At 45.4% G+C, this 19,886-nt stretch overlaps 1 protein-coding gene across 3 annotated transcripts in view; it reads left to right on the top strand.

The window, feature by feature from the left end:
* PACRG (parkin coregulated) overlaps window positions 1-19,886 on the top strand; it is a 578,050-nt gene that overhangs the window by 435,249 nt on the left and 122,915 nt on the right. The window contains exon 5 of one of the 3 annotated variants that reach the window (XM_051855185.2): window positions 1-19,886. This exon is cut by the window's left edge and continues 12,181 nt beyond it. The exons of the other annotated variants lie outside the window; for them this stretch is intronic. The gene's annotated coding sequence lies outside the window, so the exon portion shown is untranslated. 3 annotated transcript variants of the gene reach the window in all.

The raw sequence follows: 19,886 nt of genomic DNA, 5'->3' as shown, positions 1-19,886 counted from the left end.
ATAAGCAAAATTGCTTAGACATTATTTCAGATTTCCATTTCTTATTTTTCTGTTCTTACATGTAACTGTGAAGTTCTACAAATTTCCACTCTTTTAAAGAAAAAGGTTTGGCTTTTTAAAAAAATGTGTAAAATACTTGTTTTTGAGAACAGCAAGGCCATATGGGAGGGAGGTGATTGGGAGGTAGAAGTGGGTCAGAATCCATAACAAAACAGTATTTGTTTCTGTCCTCCCTGCTTTGCAATAACCCTAATCCTCCTCACATTCCTGCAGATATCCGCACTGCGGTCTTTCAGCTCCCATTCAGTCTCGGCCTCTCTCCTGCCCCGCCCCTCTGAGCAGGCCTGTGGCATCCTCGCCCCACTTACACCCTGGGCAGCTGGCCTGCTCCCCAGTCCACGCAGTCAGTGTGAATTTTCTCCTGAGTCTGGACAAGACTGCTTTGACTTCCTGTCCAGCCTCCACGTCACTTGGACTCTGGAAGCGATCCCAAGGGGGCCCCTGGCTCCAAGGCCCCTGGCCTTGGGTTAGGATATGGTGTAGGGGAGAAGGCAGAGTTACCCCCAAGATCTCTTTGAGCCACTCATTACTCCAGGAGCCCCAGGACTGACGGCAAAACCCTCAGATAACAAGTGTGCACTGCTCAAATCTTCACATCTCAGGCTCGGCACTGGGCTTTGGGACCTGAGACCCAAACTGGAGCCCCGTCACACTTGGAGCCCAGGCCGCACAGCTTGGAGGCGGAAGCCTAGACTTAGAGCCCAGTTATGAAGGATAGTGAGTGGCCTCAGACAGTCCCTTAATGGTCTGAGGCTTGTGGTCTTAACACACTTTCATGGTAGAATGCCTGTGGCACTTGGGTGGAGGAATACACGCCCAGGGTATGCATGTATGTCCCTGTGCATGTAAACTGTGAAGTGCTGGGCAGGGGTGTGCCATTGTGGCTTTTTTTTTTACGATTTACTTATTTATTTGAAAGGTGAAGTTACAGAGAGGGAGAGACAGTGTGCGTATGTATGAGAGAGAGAGAGAGAGAGAGAGAGAGCTTCCATCTGTTGGTTCACTCCCCAGAGGGCTGCGCCAGGCAGAAGCCAGGAGCCAAGAGCTCCCTCAGGGTCTCCAAGGTAGATGGCAGGGGCCCAAGCACCTGGGCCATCCTCCACTGCTTTCCCAGGCTATTAGCAGGGAGCTGGCTTGGAAGAGGAGCAGCCGGGATTCCTATCAGTGTCCATATGGGATGCCTGGGCTGCAGGCCATGGCTTTACCGGCTGCCCCACAACACTGGCTCCTACTGTTGTGGCTTTAAAAGAAGTTGGATGCCAAAGGCATGTGTTGAGCCTCCCCTAGCAGGCTAGGATCTAAGAGACTTTAACCAAAGGAGTAAGACCTCCTCTCTGTCTCAAGGGGCAGCCATCTACCAGAGCCTACATGGTGCCTGTTCAGAAAAGTGGATGGTTTGGTAGTCCTGGGTGTGGACAGGGGCTGGCACCGGGGCGGGGGTGGGGCGGGATGCAGTGGCTGTGTAGAGGCCGAGGAGTGGCCCCCAACTTCAGCAGGGAGTGCCTCAGCCCCTCACCTCGCCCGCCGCGCCAAGGCCTGGGCGCTGCCAGGAGGACAAAGAGGCCATTGCGGGGAGAGAGCCCATTCCCCAGAGCACGGCCGGGCCGCCTCGCCAGGGACAGAGCAGCACGGGAAACGCCGGCCTGGCTCGCTAGGAAAGGGCTTGGTTTCCCTCACGGGAGGCTTCCATCAGCTGTGCGACGCGCTCTCCAGAGTCCACCAAAGGCGCCTTTGGGGCGAGGCGGGTGCGTCCTGGGTACCAGGGCGGTGGGCGACGGCCGCTGCCCAGCACCTGCCAGCGAGTGTGGTGCTCAGCTCCTCCGCATCTGCCGGGACAACACCGCGCTGTCTCCTCCCGCCGCTCCCTCGCGACTGTTTTGCTTGTTCCATTTGCCCTGCACGACAACTGAAAAAAAAAATGTAGATGAGAATCAACCCTTTATTCCAACAGCAGTGAAAGAATTATTTTGTTAATTGGTGTATTGATATCCCAAGAACTGCTTACTGTGCCAAGTTATTAAGGATAAGTAGACGAGAGGCAGATTAAACTTTGAATCACCTGTTCCTCTGGGCAAAACACATAAACCAAACTGACTGCAGCCAAATGTCATATTATTTACATGGCGCGCACAATTTATTTTCCTAAAAATGTGCTCAACAAAAGACTCAAATTTGCTCTTAAGCATATAATGGGTCCCACTTAATAGTGGAGCTCTCTGATGTGCCCTTCTGTATAATTAAATCATATGGGAAAATGTCACAAAACAAAATAAAATGTATTTATTTCAGCCGTATCTTCCCACAGCATGACATGAAGTCTGAAAAAAGAATCACTAAGCATTTTTATGCCATCTGTGCTGGTAGGAGACGCGTTTACCAAGCATGTCACTGTAAAATATTTCCTTTTGAATTAAGCATGGTCTGCTTATTACTATGTAGTGGCTGGCTGAATGGGTGCAGAAGTGGGCAGAATCCTGCGCCGGTCACAGGAATCCTTCTTCTCCTACGTACCACCACTGGTCCCCTATCATGCCTTTCACTGAATTTCAAGAAATGCAAAACAGAGGAACCATTTAAAAATTAGATCCATGTTAAGTTCCCCATGCTGCTTCATCCAAGCAAAGTTCTGGCAATACTTTCCAATCATAGCTTCTCGGGAGCAGGATGTGACAAGCTGGACAAGAGCGCAGGTGGACCCGAGAATCCCCGTGGCAGGAGCGCAGCCTGTGTGTCCGCGACGTCTGGACAGCAGCGGCTCAGTCCGCTCTCCCAGCGAGCCACTCTCCCACTGGGGGCTAACGCCATCCAAGTAGCGACATGAAAGTCATGAATTCTTACAGGAAGTTGTGTTTCCTGCATCCACTTTACACTTTGTCTAGCAGATGTGCAAATCCTCGTAAGGTTTTCAGAGGACAACTTGATTGGCCCAGAGGAACAGCAGCAGGTTCCAGCTTACACACACCTTTGAGTTTGTGTTCAAAGCCGATGTCCTTTGTGAGACAGCTATAAATGATCGAGTGTAACGTGGTGTACGATGAAAATATAACTGCTCTGAGTCCTGCTAACTGTGAACCTTCCCAAGTCAGTGACGTCTTAAAGCCTTCAAACCCAGCTAAATTAGAATATGATTTACCTAAACGTAAGTTAACAAGGATTCTACCATTTTGATCATGACTATACAGAAAAGCTATGATTTTTCTACAGTAGAAGAATCATAAATTATACAGTTTATCATAAAATCAAGGGCTAGCTCACTTAATAAGTGATCTTGCTTCCCCTCGAAACTAAACAGATTTCAAGTTCCATGAAGTTTTTTGGTGTGTGTGTGGGGGGGGTGCTTTTGTTTATTTTTATGTATTTGAAAGGCAGAGCAACAGAGAGAGAGGACAGTAATATCACCCATCCACTCTCGTGCTCCCCCCAAAGCCCGCAACAGTGAGGGTTGGGCCAGCCCACCCAGGAACCTAGAGCTCCAGCCGGTCTCCCACACGGGTGGCAGGGACTCCAGCATGGTTTCCATCATGCTGCCTCCATGTGCATTTTAGCAGGAAGCTGGATCGAAAGAAGCGGGAGTGGATATCCCAAATACTGAGGCCTAAGCTGCTGTGCTGCCATGCCCCACGCCCATAGAGTTTTTGAAGTCCCACTGCCTTAACAGCCAACCCACCAGTTCCCTGAAGCTGTTTCTGACAATGAAAATGCATGTGAAAGTGATTTGTAAACGATTACATGAGACACAAAACCTTGTTGTTGTCATTAATAGTATTATAAGCGGCGAAATTGTGGCAGCTACTTTTTTCAGTATTGATCGCGTGGGTTCCCAGCTGAACATAATACTTTTTCCTATGGCATTCATTTTATCCACTGAATGTTTCATTTTAACACTCTTTTGTGCACTGCCTTTGAACTTGATCTTGAACACTTTCTGTCCGTGGCTTATCCCTTCCAGTGACTGGGGGTCAAGATCCTCATCAGAGAGGTTGGAAGTTTCCCACAGGGAATCAGAGTGGGCACTGCAGCAAACATCCATTAAAGCTTTGAAGGAATTCTGCTTTCACTCCACTCTAACTTTTAAAGAGAAAATTAGTTTGACCACAATTAATTTAAAATATTGCTTTTGTGTAGCCTGGCTGCAGTTTCCCATCATTTCAAGGGTCTCTGATACTGACTGGCATTTTCAATCTAATGAAAGGGAAGACCACCTTTATTGATACAACAAATGACTCCACTTCCCAGTTCTGACTTCTGTCCCTGTGACCTCTGGCTTATCCCTCTGTGTGCTATGGGTCAGGGCCCGTATCGCAGAGGCTCCAAGTACCCCAGGGAGAGCGCTGGCCACCTACACTGAATATTTTTAAAGGAGAATCTTTGAAGAATTAAATATTTACAGCTGTATATTCCCTTCCAGCTTCTATGTGTTACCAGGGGTTGTGCTGTGTTGTAATAGTATAGCAGAAAATATGGATTTACTTTCAGTCCAAAAGTTTGGAAGTTAATACTCTGATTTTACCAGCTGTGAAAGATGTCGATATTTGAAGAAAAGCTGCCAGAACTAAAGCTAATGCAATCCAATAGCACATGTGCTAATTTATGTTTCTTTCAAAACCCAGAAGGCCAGAGAGGTCTGCACGGTCCCAATTTTGTTGTTTGGTGTCAGTTTTCCCTAAGTGTTCTGCAGAAACTTCTTTTAACCAAATTACCATGGGAAACCAAAAATGGAAAGCACTAATGATTTAAATGAACGTTTAATTCCAGTTGCACTTTAAAAAAATTATTGATTTCAAAAGCAGAGTTAAAGAGGGAGAAACAGAGAGAGAAAGATCTTCCACTCACTGTTTGACTCCCTAGATGGCTACAATGGCCTGGGCTGGGCCAGACCAAAGCCAAAAGGCAGGAGCTTCTTCCAGGTCTCCCACGTGGGTGCAGGGGCCCAAGGGGACTGGCTTCGGCTGCTTTCCCAGGTGTGTTAGTAGGGACTTGGACCAGAAGTAGAGCAGCGCGAATCCCATATGAGATGCTGGCTTTGCAGGCCCAGCGGCCTTACTCACTATGCCACAATGCTGGTCCCTCCTTTTTTTAAAGAAAGTTAATTAGAACTGTGACGATCGGGACTCATTGCATTCTGCAGGTTGGGGGTAAGTTATCAGCAGTGCATAGAATCACCTTTGATGGTCTGGACTCTCTTGCCGAGAAGGGAAGGATGCCTCCTCTGCCTGGGGACAGCCGAGTGTTGGAGGGTACACCAGGGCTGCATCAGCAAGTGTAGGTGCAGAAACCCTGCCCAGTGTTGCACATGAGCCAGAGAACAAGTGCACTGGGAAGCAGAGGGGCAGCGGCATGACCGGGCTTGCCGTGAGCAGTGCAGACAGAATCGCCGTGGTGCTGGACTCAGGGTAGCTGAGCAACAGTGGAGAAAGCCAGCGGGGGCGTGGATTGGGCCCCTCCCACGGCTGGTGCGCTGTGCTCCAACACAGCCAGGCTGAGGAGGCAGGGATTATTCCATGATCACCAGGTCTGATTATCCCAGATTAGGAATTAGCAGGAGGGACGTGGCAAAAAAAAAAGACTTGTCCAGAATGTGCTCGAAGCAGCTGGCAGGAGAGTTCGGGAGAGACGCGGCCCTGGGCAGGCTGGGTGGGGTGGGGAGCCCCAGCAGTCTTGGGGTGATGTCAGAGTGTGCGGAGGTCACCACAGTGAATACCACAGATGGGCAGCTCAAACAAAAGCTCATGCGTGCTCTCGTGGTTCTCAGGCCACAGGTGGATCAAGGTGTGGACAGGGTTGCTTTGTCCTAAGGCCTCTGTCCCTGGCTTCTCACTGTGTGCTCTAGTGGTTGTCCCTCGGTCTGTGTGTAACCTGTGTCTCATCTCTTTTTGTAAAGATCAGGCCCCACTCGTGCGACCTCATTTTACCTAGTCACCTCTCTAAATGCCCTCTCTCCAAACACGCTCTGAGCCGCTGTAGCGTAGGGCCCAAACATACGAATTTGGGAGGGGATGGGAGGATGGCGTCCAGCCCATGATGGAGGCAGGTGGCTGCCCCTGGAGGATAGGGGTTGTTGAGGAGTGAGACTACTGGTGGGGGGGGGGAGCCCCAGCTCTCCCTTGTGGTGCAGTTGGGAGCGATGACAAGGGCCGGTGGGGGTGGCGGCGGTCCAGTGGGAGCTGACGAGAGATGGTAGGACAGGGGTGAGGCTTCCAGCACTGAGAGGCAGGGTAACTGACCAGGAAGGAAGCTCCCTCCGTGGGCAGCTGTGCGTGCACCAGGTTGCCCCGCTTTCCGGCAGCAAGGCAGGTGGTTCTCGGTAGGACTGAAGCCTTCTGCTCCTTCACTCCCCTGAGGTCAGGCACCGCCCCCAGCGCATCGTCACCTGTGAGCCGCGACATGGAAGGGACAGGACGCGTCGTGTGGAAGATTTTTAGGTTAGGAGTTTTCTCTGAACCCCTCTAAATGGTGGTCCTCCTTTTTTGGTAACTTTACCCGGAATCCTGTCCTTCCACTGGAATCAGAACTAACCTCACGCATCTCTCAAGGATAAACCTTAATCAGTTTTGCTGCATGACCTAATGCACCAGGCTAACTCATCATTCGTTCTGATTGTGCTTCTTGTGCCTGATAATTTGGAAAGCAGCCGTATAGTAGATGCCAGTGCCCTTCAACAGCACAGACTCCTCCTCCGTGCACACCCTCCGTCTCTCACCGTGCACTGCCGGCCGTTCTCCTAGTTACCGTCTCTCACAAAGAGCCCACCCACCTGGACTGATTTCCACCTTTCCAACACCCACACTAGCTCATCTATGGAGTTTTGGTATTTCACAGGTCAAGAATGCAGGTCCAACTACAGTTTTTGAGAGCAAAACAGGATGTATTGATAGCTACATTAAGAATCCATTCAGTGACGAATAGTATTCTTAATGAAATGTTGGTTAAGATGTGATGTTGGCTGGGGAAAGTAAGGAAGCTTGCCAGGTAGTCACCAAGGTGAGAGAGAGGACTACTGGCAGAACCCATGCCACTCCACTAGGAGTGCAGGCTCGTGCTCCCTTGACCCCCGCCCCGTGCCCACCGCTGAGCACTACTGCCAGGACTCCAGGCCCCTCCCCACCACTGCAGACCACTGCTGGCACCCACAGGACCCTGTGCCCTCACAGCCCTGACCCGACCCCCACTGCTGCCACCACCATCAGAGCCACAAGGCCTGGAACGGAACAGGACCCCAGCCCTCCATGGCTGCTGTCATGGATTACAGCAAAAGAAGGTGTAAGGAGACGGCACTAGGGTACACAATGGCAAATGAAGCCAAAGTAGCTTCCAAGCTGAGACCCAAAGACACAGCTTCAGGAAAAAGCCTGTTAGCACATAGGCCACACTTCAAGAGCCATACAGCCCACCAGCCCACCCGACACATAGGTATCCCAAGAAGCAACACCTCCAAAGGGACACAATAGCCCTTTAGTAACAGAATCCACAGGAAAGGAGATAGAAAAATATCTGATAAAGAATGCAAAAGCATGACTGTAAGGATACCCAAAGAGACCTGATAGAATAAACACAGCTTAACAAAATTAGGAAGATAGTGCACGTCATGGATGGGACATTTAGCAGACAGACTGAGATCTTGAAAAAGAACCAAACAGAAATCTTGGAAATGAGGAGCTCAGTAAGTCAAATTAAATACAGAGTTGAAATCCTCAACAACATATTATATCAGTAGATCAAGCACAAGAGATAGAAGTCAAATTTGAAAACAGGTCTCATGTAATACCCCAGTTGGTGGTGGGTGGGGAAGGATTGGGCAGGGAGAAGAATGAAGAAGCCTGCAAAACCTTTGGGTACGCCATTAAATGAACACATATTTAAACTTTGGATATTCCTGAAGGAGAAGAGTAAGGCACAAAAAACCTATTTAATGAAATGATAGCGGAAAACATTCTCAAGCTTGAGAAATATGTAGACATCTAACTATAAAACCTTAGGACCCAAAATAGACATGACCAAAAAAAGATTCTCAAGCAAAATAACATATATCATCAAACTATCCAAACTACAACACACAGATTGCTAAAAATCACAAGAGAAAAATGCCAAGTTATGTTTGAAGGAAATCCCCTTTGGACTAACAGCAGATTTTGTTTTAAAATTTATTTCGTTTATTTGAAAGGCAGAGTTACAGAGAGAGAGAGAGAGGGAGAGAGAGAGATCTTCCATCCACTGGTTCACTCCCCAAATGGCCTTGACAGCCAGAGGTAGGCCAATCCAAAGCTAGGCACCAGAAGCTTCTTCTGGATCTCCCACTTGGGTTCAATGGCCCAAGCACTTGGGCTATCTTCCGCTGCCTTCCCAGGCCATTAGTGGGGAGCTGGATTAGAAGTGGAGCAGTCAGGACTTGAACAGACGCCCATATGGGATGCTGGTGTCACCGGTTGCAGTTTTACCCATTACGCCATAATGCTGATTGCTAACAGCAGAGTTTTTAGCAGAAGTCTTACAATCCAGGAGGGAATGGAATGATATAGTCCAATTTCTGAATTTATCAATGAAGGAGAAACAAAGACTTTCCAAGACAAGCAAGAAGAGGAAATTCATCACTCCCAGACTGAACTTTCAAACAATGCTAAAGGGGGTTCTGAATCAAGGAACAAAAGAAAGATAACTACCATCTGAAAACAAGTAAAAGCACAGAACCCTCTAGAAGTACAGATACACATACATTAGGAAAGACTCAATCTTGTCAATACTGTAAACCCCCAAACCACAAAGAACAATACAACAAAAGAACACACGAAGAATATTCAAACCAAATGGAAGAATTTTTTTTAATTACAGGACTAAATAATTCCTCATCAGTGATAATCTTGAATGTAAATGAACTAAATTCCCCAATTACAAAATGCAGAATGATGGAAAATATTTAAAAATTATGACCCAGTGAAATGCTTCCTACAAGAAACTCACTTTTTCAATAGAGACCCATTCAGTCTGAAAATGTAACCATGGGAAAAGATAGCCCATACAAATGGAAACCAAAAGTGAATGAATGGGGGGTAGCTGTAATTATATTACACAGAATAGACCTTAACTCAAAACCTGTGAAAAAGACATAAAAGATCACTATATAATGAGCAAGGGACCCTTCAGCAGCAAGATACAGCAGTTGTAAATATATATGGACCCAAAGCTAGAACACCAGTGCACCCCATTTTATAAAACATTTTTAAACCTAAAAGAAGAGATATACCCCAAAACAACAACAGGGTGGGAATTGACCACACTTTTATCAATGGGCAGATGGTTCATACAAAAAAAAGAAGAAGAAGAAAAGAAACATAAGAATTAAACTATGCTATCCACCCAATGAATCTAGCAGACATTTACAAACATTTCATTTAACAAGTGCAGAATATGCATTCTTTTCATCAGCATATTGAACATATATTAGCCTACAAAATAAATCTCAACAATCTTTTAAGATTTATTTATTTATTTGAAAACAGTTTCAGAAATAGAGAAAAGAAAAGAGAGGAAGAGAGAGAGAAGAAGAGAGAGAGAGGAAGAGAGAGCGAGAAGAAGTGAGAGAGAGATCTTCCATCCACTGGTTCACTCCCCAAATGGCTGCTATGGCTGGCACTGGGCCAGACCTGACTCACCAGATTCATCTGAGTCTCCTACATTGTTGGCAGAGGCCCAAGCATCGGACCATCTTCCACTGTTTCCCCAGCAATAGTAACAGGGATCTGGATTTGAAGTGGAGCAACTGGGACTTGAACCTGCACTCATATGGGATGCCAGCTTCACAGCTGACAGCTTAATCCACTACACCACAATGCTGGCCCCTCAACAAATTTTTAAAAATCAAAATTATATCAGGTATTTTTCCTGAGCACAGTGGACTAAAACTAGAAATCAACAACAAAAGAAACTAGGAATTATACAAATATATGGAGATAACAGCATGCTTCTGAAAAAAAAATGAATCAGTGAAGAAATCAAAAGAGAAATGTAAAAATTTTCTCAAAAATATAAATACAACATATCAAAACTTATAGGATACATGTATTTTTAGAAATAGATTTCAGATAAATAGCCTTATCAATTCTGGAACAAACCACACCCAAAATTAATAGAGGCAAAGAACTACAAAGATCACAGCAAAAATAAATGAAATACACTTTTTAAAATGCAAATGGTCAAGAAAATGAACAGTTTGTTTTTTGAAAAGATAAGCAAAATCAACATATCTTCGGTTAGACTAACCAACAAAAAAGAGAACTAAAATAAGTAAACTCAGAGATGAAAAAAAAGTTACAACCAATACCACAGAAATTCAAGGATCACTAGGGACTATTATAAACTTATACTAACAAATTGGAAACCTTAGAATAAGTGAACAAATAACTAGACACACATAACCCACCAAAAGTGAACCATGAAGACATACAACACTTCAACAGACTAATAAGAAATATGAGATTCAATCAGTCCCAACAAAGAAAAATCCAGGACCAGATGACTTCACTGCTGAATTCTACCATACTTTTGACAAAGAGCTAGCATCTATTCTTCTCAAACTATTCCTCAGTATTGAAAGAGAGGGAACCCTTCCAGTCTCATTTGATGAGGCTGGCACTACCTTGATTCCAAAACCAGACAATGACACAACAGAAAAAGAAAACTATAGAATAATTTCCCTGATGGACACTGATGCAAGAATTCTTAACAAAATACTAGAAAATTGAATCAAAAAATTAGGAAAGATTATTCATCCTAACCAGGTTGTAGGCATGGTTCAATACACACAAATCAATAAACATAATACATCAGATCGAGAGAATGAAGAATAAAAAAATATCATCTCAATAGAAATTTAAGAAAAGCATTTGATAAAATTCAAGATCCACTCATGATTAAACAAAAAGCACCCTTGAGCAAACCAAGTATAGAAGTAATATACTGGGGCCAGCACTGTGATGTAGTGGGTAAAGCCGCCACTTACAGTGCCAGCATCCCATATGGGTGTCAGTTCGAGTCCTGGCTGCTCCACTTCCCATCCAGCTCTCTGCTATGGCCTGGAAAGGCAGTAGAAGATAGCCTAAGTGCTTAGCCCCCTGCACCTATATGGGAGACCTGGAAGAAGCTCCTGGCTCCTGGATCCTGGCTCCTGGATCCTGGCTCCAGACTGGCACAGCTCCAGCCATTGCAGCCATTTGGGGAGTGAACCAGCAGATGGAAGACCTCTCTCTCTCTCTCTCTCTCTCTCTCTCTCTCTCTCCCTCTCTCCCCTCAACTCCCTCCCTCCCCCTGCCTCTGCCTCTCTGTAACTCTGCCTTTCAAAAAAATAAATAAATCTTTAAAAAAATAAGCAATGTACCTCAACATAATAAAGGCAATATATGGCAAAATCATAGCCAACATCGTGCTGAATGGGGAAAAGCTGAAAGCATTTCTTCTTAGATCTGGAACCAAACAGGGATATCCACTTTCACCATTCTTTTTTAGAAATCTTTTATTTCATAAATTTCATAGGTACAGCTTTTGGATTATAGCAGTTCTTCCCCCCATACCCACCCTCCCACCCCCAAACTGTCCCACCTCCTACTGCTTCTGCCACCCATTCTTCATTAAGATTCATTTTTAATCATCTTGTTTATGAAGTCAGTGATTACCTGAGGCTCTTGCCATGAGCTGTCAAGGCTATGGAAGCCTTTTGAGTTCACAAACTCCGTCAGTACTTAGGGCCATAAACAACATGGAAATTCTCTCCTCCCTTCAGAGAAAAGTACATCCTTCTTTGATGGACCTTCCTTTCCACTGGGCTCTCACTCACAGAGATCCTTCATATAGATCATTTTTTTGCCTCATTGTCTTGGCTTTCCATGCCTGAAATTCTCTCATGGGCTTTTCAGCCAGATCCGAATGCCTTAAGGGCTGATTCTGAGGTCAGAGTGCTATTTAGTGTATTTGTCATTCTATGAGTCTGTTATATGGCATGCTTCCCATGTAGGATCATCCTCTCCTTTTTAGTTCTATCTGTTGTTATTAGCAAACACTTTACTTTCACCATTCTTATTCATTATGGCACTGGAAGTCTTAGCCAAAGCAACTGAGCAAGAGAAAGAACCAGAATGCCTCCAAATAGGAAATAAGCAAGTCAAATTATTGCTGTTTGCATATGACATGATTCTGTACATATAGGAAAAACCAGAGACTCCACTGAAAGACTAAGAGAGTTGATAAATGAATTCAGTAAAGTTACAGATTGTAAAATCAATACAAAAAGATCAATAATATTTTTATAATTATATAATTATATAACCATTTTTATAACCAATAATGAACTCACTGAAAAATAAATCATAAAGGCAGCCCCATATATAATAGCTACAAAAAATAAAATCCTAGAAATAAATATAAACAAGGATGCAAAAGACATCTACAAGGAAAATTACAAAACACTGATAAAAGAAATTGAAGAAAACACCAAGAAATGGAAAACTTCCCTTATTCATGGATTCGAAGAATTAGTATCATTAAAGTGCTCATACTACTCAAAGCAATTTACAGATTGAATGCAGTCCCCTTCTAAATCAATGGCATTATTCTCAGAACTTGAAAAAACAATCCTGAAACTTATGTGGAAGCACAAAAGACCCCCAAATAGCCAAAAACAATCTTGAGCAAAAAGAACAAAACTGGAGGCATCACAATACCTGATGTTGAGATGAACTAGAATTATGATAACCAAAGTGGCATGATCCTGACATAAAAACAGACACATAAACCAATGGAATAGAGTAGAGATTCCAAAAATTAACCTTAACATCTGCAGTCAACTGATTCTTTTTTTTTGTAAGATTTATTTATTTATTTGAAAGTCAGAGTTACACAGAGAAAGGAGAGGCAGAGAGAGAGATCTTCCATCCTCTGGTTCACTCCTCAATTGGCCACAATGGCCAGAGCTACACCAATCTGAAGCCAGGAGCCAAGAGCTTCTTCCAGGTCTCCCATGAAGGTGCAGGGGCCCAAAGACTTGGGCCATCTTCTACTGTTTTCCCAGGCTATAGCAGAGAGCTGGATTGGAAGTGGAATAGCTGGATCTCAAACCAGTGCCCATAGACACTGCAGGCAGCAACTTAGCCCACTATGCCAGAGTGCCAACACCACCAACTGATTCTTAACAAAAGTGCCAAAGACATACATTGAAGAAAGGATAGCCTCATCAATAAATGGTGCTGGAGAAAACTGAATATTCATATGCAGAAAACTTAATCTTGTCACCACTTCTGACCCTATACAAAAAACAACTCAAAATGGATCAAAGACCTAAATGAAAGATCTGAAATTGCAAAACTACTAAAAGAAAGCATAGGGGAAACACTTCAGAATATCAGTATAAACAATGATCTTTTTTTTTTTTGCTAAGAACCTAGAAATACAGTTAACAAAAGCAGAAAAAGACAAATGGGATTATATCAAGCTATGAAGTTTCTACATAGCAAAGAAAAAAATCAACAGAGTAAAGAGACACCCTATAGAATGGGAGAAAAATTTTGCAAACTATTTATCTGATAAAGGATTAATATCTAGCATATATAAGGAACTCAAAGAACTCAATATTAAAAAAACATATAATCCAATTAAGAAATGGGCAAGTGATATAAATGGACACTTCTCAAAAGGAGAAATTCAAATTCCCAGCAAATTTAAGAAAAAATGGTCAAAATCATTAACCATGGGGAAATGCAGATTAAAACCTCAATGTGATATCATCTCACTCCAGTTAGGATAATGATTATCAAGAAGAAAAAAAATGACAAATATTGATATAAAGGACATATAGAAGCCGGCTTCGTGGCTCACTAGGCTAATCTTCTGCCTTGTGGCGCCGGCACACCGGGTTCTAGTCCCGGTCGGGGCGCCGGATTCTGTCCCGGTTGCTCCTCTTCCAGGCCAGCTCTCTGCTGTGGCCAGTGAGTACAGTGGAGGATGGCCCAAGTACTTGGGCCCTGCATCCCATGGGAGACCAGGAAAAGCACCTGGCTCCTGCCATTGGATCAGCGCGGTGGGCCAGCAGCGGCGGCCATTGGAGGGTGAATCAACGGCAAAGGAAGACCTTTCTCTCTGTCTCTCTCTCGCACTGTCCACTCTGCCTGTCAAAAAAAAAGGACATATAGAAATTTAAAGAATATAAATGTTATAAAGAAAATTAAATTCTTACACACTCTTGGTGGGAATGTAAATTAGTACAATCATTATAGAGAACAATAGGGAGGTTCCTGAAAAAAATAACTAAAATCAGATCTACCATATAATCCAACTATCCCTGTCCTGGAATCATATACAAAAGAAATGAAGTCAGCATACAAAGTTACTTCAAAAATCTCATGGAAAATGGAATTAAAAGATGAGTTTCTTTTGTGCAAAATAATTGTGAAACCATGCCTACTTTTCTTCATAATACACATTTTCCATAAACTTTTTGAAGTACCTTTGTGTCAAAGGTATACATATACTCCCACGTCCACTGATGCACTATTTGCAGTCGTTAAGATGCAGAATTGACCTCTATGCCAGCCAATAGATGAGTGGAGGCAGAGACTGTGGTACAGATGCGCAATGCAAGCATTTCACCGTGGAGGAGAAATGACATCATTTACAGCAAAGTGGTTGGACTGGAGGAAGGAACTGTAAGTGAAGTGTAACAGGTCAGATTCAGAAAGACAGACACCACGTGTTCTGTGTCAGATGTAGAAGCCAAAAAATAAAAAGTTAATCTGAATGCAGAATAGTGACTATCAGAAGTTGGAAAGAGATTGGAGGGCTAGAGAGAGGTTTGATAACAGGCACCAAAACGTAGGTCAGATAGAAGGAATGAGTTCTAGTGTTTCACAGTCCAGCGGGGTGACCTTTTATACAGACTGTGAATAAACAGAAGAGAAGAGCTTCCAACGCAGGGTACCGACAAGGAGAGGGAAGGGTTAATTACTCTGTTTGATCAGTACACACTGTGTGCATTTATTGAAATATCTCACTGAACCCCATACATTTTTTTTCTTTTTAATTTATTTGGTTATATGAAAGTCAGTGATACACACACATGCACAAATGCAGAGAGAGAGGGAGAGAGAGAGTTATCTTCCACCTGCTGTTACACTCTACAAATGGCTGCAATGGCCAAGACTATGCCAGGCCAAGGCCAGGAGCCGGAACTTCTTCCAGGCAGATCTCCCACATGGGTGCAGGGGCCCAAACCTTGGGACATCTTCAGCTGATTTCCCAGGCTGTTAGTATGGAGCTGGATTGGAAGCAGAGCCGCCAGGACCCCAACCAGTGCCCATATGAACCCCATACTTTTATACAATTACTAATTATTAACCAGATTTAAAAAAAAAAAACATACATCAGGATGCAAATGTGATTTGATCATGGCACACTGAACATGTGTGAAAGTATCACAATATACCCCACAAGTTATACAATTGAAACAATAATTTAAAATTCCCAAAAAGCTGAGTGTAATTAAAAAAAAAAAACGGACAGGGAAATGGAAGGGGGGGGGGTCCCCAGGGGACGCCAATTGCTAATAACAGCAAACAACTCAGTAAGAGCAAATTTGCGACTTTTCGCTGAGTGCTTGCTGAGCGCTTTGCCCCATGTTCATCTCAAGTCCTCACCCCACAGTGAGGTGGCTTCTACTTTTGTCCCCGTCTTGCAAAGGAGAAAGCCTATGCTCACAGGGGGTCGGGCAGCTTGCCCAAGGTCCATGTGTCTGCACTGAAGCATAGGATCTTGTCTACTCCCAGGGCTGTATCGATTAACAAAAATACCCCGTAGTAATCTGGAAATAACAGAACTTCCCCCCACCTGCCCAGTTACTCCCAGGAGCGGCTAGGCCTGTTCTGCTTGGCGGTGGCCAGCTGGCCAGTGGTGAGGCTAAGGACTACAGTCAGAGTTGTAAAAGAAGAAAGATGCACAGAGCAAAGAGGAATTATTTCCTGCAGGTGGAGGGGAGCCAGGGATGTAAGCTCCCAATGAAAGCTGACTGTACCTGGGCTGCAGGGGCATTGCTGCCCTGGGACACCTGCCCCTGAGGGTAGAAAAGCCAGCTTCCCCTTTGAGGGCAGTGGTCCCAAAGGGGCATTTTCCATCACACACTCAACTGCCAATTATTTTTATACCCAAATAAACAAATCCATCAGCTGGGTGCACAAAGTTAATGGACCTGCCCCGAGTTAGGGCCCTGTCTGCCCCTGGTCTTCTCTGCAGCCAGGGCCCCAATAAATATGCAAATTACAAAACTGTCTCCCAAATGTAGAAGCCTCTCTTGCTGTCATCCCAGGAAGCTCTCAGGCTCCACATTTCATTAAACCACAGTTGCTATTTTAGGACAAGGCCGCGTGCTCTTGATGTATACTTCCAGCTTGCGAGGCACTTTTCACTGTGTCAGACATCCAGCCAGCAGTGGAGGGCTGGAGTTAACCTGCCGGAGAACTCAGAAGTCTTCACCCCTCACCCTAAATAAGGCGACTTTGACTTCACATACAACTCTTGAAATGGAGGCTACAAAAAAACACAATCTGTCACTGTAATTATTGTAATTGCCAGAAATTATATTTTGCTTAGACATCAAGGTAAACAGCACATTGCAGCAGAGAAAGTCTCTTAGGCCCAGGTCATGGGATGACTTTGATTGCTGTACACACACGTGCATGCATGCACACATACTGAGAATACATCAACACTTGCACAGGTGTTTTCTGGAAAGGAAAATCCAGCTTGCATTGATCAGCACACTTTCTTGCTTTCTTCACTTTGCTGGATCCTGAAACACATGCTGATTGTGTGCACCTGAAAGGGTTGGGAGATTGGGACTCAAGACACACTTCTGCATGAGCTCCCGGGAAGTCCACACTCCCGCGGCTTCAGTTCCAAGTCTCTAAGATAGATATCGGTATTCCTGTAGACTTAAATCTTCATAAAGGCGATGGCATCATATCAATGCTAGGAACTAAACCTAAGGAAAAAATAAGAGAGAAAAACACTCAGATACCCCTGTCAAAGTGCCTGGGTCAGACTCCTGGCTCTGCTTCCAATTCCAGCTTCCTGTTTGGGCAGCCTGAGAGGCAGCAGGAGATGGCTCAAGTACTTGGGTCATTACCATCCATGCGGGGGATCTGGATTGGGTTCCAGACTTGTGACTTTGGACTGGCCCAGTCATGGTTGTTGAAAGCATCTGAGTAGTGAACCAACAGACAGAAGATAGCTATTTTGTCTGTCTCTGTGCCTTTCAAACAAAATCAAAATAAATGAGTAAAAATTTTAAAAAGCAACTTGAAGGCATTGAGTGTTGGAATCTAGTTTTTCCAGCCTCTGAAGTCATCGCCCTTGTTCCAGATGTGAAGGAGGCTGAAAGACGTCAGGAGAAGCACCACTGTGTGCAGCTGTTGGCTGACAGTTAACGCTCGAGGGAAAAAATCCAAGCAACCAAGCAGTCCTTTGACTACCGTGTGCAAGAAAATACAGGACTTGGGAGTGTGCAGGCATCCACGGCGCCACTTTCAGTAATTCTAGCCACTTGGCAATGATTTCTTAGGTAGAATGTCCTTCCGTGGTTACTTTAGAGGGTCACTGTGCTCTCCGTACTGAGTGCAGACGAGAGAAGCAGGGAGCTGAGAATATTCCCCCTGAAGATTCAGGTTCTTGTGCCTGGTCGTAGACGCTTTAATTTCTTGAATTTCACTCTTTCTGCATTTGCCACAGAGAACGAGTATAACTGGGATGCGTGAAAACACCTTGACAAGTCGGCCCGTCTGTCTCATTGCCTAGAGCAAAATCACACAGAGCCATTGCTAACTGCTGGGAACAGGGCTTTATTTCAGGGGTCCCTACAAGAGAATCCCAGCTTCCCCCAGCTTGTCGGTCATCTCCCTGAGGAAGTACGTCCTGTGTTCAACTTAAACCTCTCATAAGAGTTTGCCCATTGCTTCCTGCTCGGTTCTCATTCAAGGCTGGGGACGGCTGGGCCCTGTCTCCGGTATCGTCATCTTTGCTGCTGCCGTCCTGCTGCAAGGCGGCTGCTGCTGCCAGATGGGCCCCTGCTGTGGTCAGCACCGTACTTCCATTGCCTGCAGTCATGCGAGGGGGGACTGATTTTCACCTGTGGAGACCTGGGAGACCAAGGCTCAGAGAGATGGAGAGAATTACCCAAAGTCAGCCCAGCCGGTTAGTAGCAGAGCTAAAACACCAACCCAGGTCTGAAAGACTTGTTCTGCACACGCTTGCTGCATCATCTGTTTCTGTGCATTTAAAAGCTGTTTATTTCCCCCCTTCGTGGTTTTCACTAGGTGAACTTTTCCAAGTCTCTCCTCTTATTACCTAGCCCAGAGTTCTGTGCTGCTCGGGAGTGGGTGCTGGTGTCTGCTTGACAGGAAGAAAGGGCACCAGCCTGGTATTTTCTGCCTGGCTGAGATCTGCCCTTTTCAGATGACTGGGTTTGGCTGAGGGGAAGGAGAGTCGATTTTAAAGCCTGGGGAACAGAGTCAGCTCGCAGACCTCCCTGGGTGGACAGGGCCAAAGAGACACTCCTGGAGCTGTTTTCAGATCGATGTAGTTTTTACTTAGAGGATGTGGATGGTTTTCGGTTTTTGGTTTTTGGTTTTGGGTTGGGCTGGCAGGAGAGGAGCCTACAAAGGCTGGAGAGGGTTGAAGAACACCCACTCTCCCAACAACCACCCTTGACGTTACCACTCGTGAGGGACGGCGGTGAGAGGGACTTTGGGGAACCTCAGTGGGGTTCTCTGGTGGCCTGAGGGTTACAAGAAAGCTGCAGGTGTTGGGAAATCAGAGGTGCCACTGCTAGGAGTGTACGTGTGCACAGAGAAAGGACCTGCGTCCTGGGGCCGTGAGCTGCAGTTGAGTGCGACCCATTATTCTATGAAACAGAGGAGCACTAGGCCAGATGGGGCCGAGCGACACCCACCACGGGTAAGGAGCGTCTCTACCTCCCCGGAAGCGCTCCACTGGGGGTCCCAGCGTGTTTCGTTTATAATCCAGTACTTTGCTTCTGGGTCATAGTGGATCAGAAGATAAATGGGCTCTTTCAGTGTAGGATTTCCAATCCCCAATGCTAGAAATACTCCTGATTGAAAGCCCTGTTTGTGTTTCGGCTCTCTGGTACATAGCCCTGGTGAAAAGTCCGTTCTGTTTATTTCTGAGCCCTTACCTAATCCCTAGAGATCTGGGCTTCCAAGTCAAAATAGCTTCATTCAGGCAACAGAACAGAACACAAGCAGCTCAGCTCAGAGCGACTGTAAAATGGGAGTGGCCCCATCTTCTGCGTCGCCCACTTTGGGGGCCACCCTCACCAGTCTGCCAGAGAGTCTCACTTCTTCATTTGGACGGCTCCTTCCTTTCTCCGGGAGGCCAGGATGTTGTTGGCCCCAAAGGGTCAGCAGAACAATCATGCAGACACTGCTGGTTCTCTTCTGCCTGCAGCTGCCTCGACGAAAATTGCACAATCTCTGGCTTCCCGTTAATTAAGGAGAGACACTTTGTCCCATTAGTGGAGAGCGAAGGAAGTCACAACTAGGCAGGAGGCAGTGAACAGCCCAGTGCTGCCCTTCACTCGTTTCTCATTAGCATGTGGTGACTCATGTACTCAGTGTCTACTGAACACCATCAGCTTGAAAGGCACCATGCACAGAGACGGGAATGGAAAGGGAATGAGAAGGAAGGGAAAAAAGAAAAGGAAGACGGGGGCAGGGAGGGAGTGAAAGAAGAGAAGGAAGAGTGGAACTCAGAAAAAGTCCTGTTCTCTTAAAGCAGCCGCA

Source organism: Oryctolagus cuniculus, chromosome 5, assembly GCF_964237555.1.
Source record: "Oryctolagus cuniculus chromosome 5, mOryCun1.1, whole genome shotgun sequence".
NCBI classification, from domain to species: Eukaryota; Metazoa; Chordata; class Mammalia; order Lagomorpha; family Leporidae; genus Oryctolagus; species Oryctolagus cuniculus.
The sequence above is the reverse complement of the archived record's forward strand: the minus strand, read 5'-3'. Positions and strand labels throughout refer to the sequence as shown.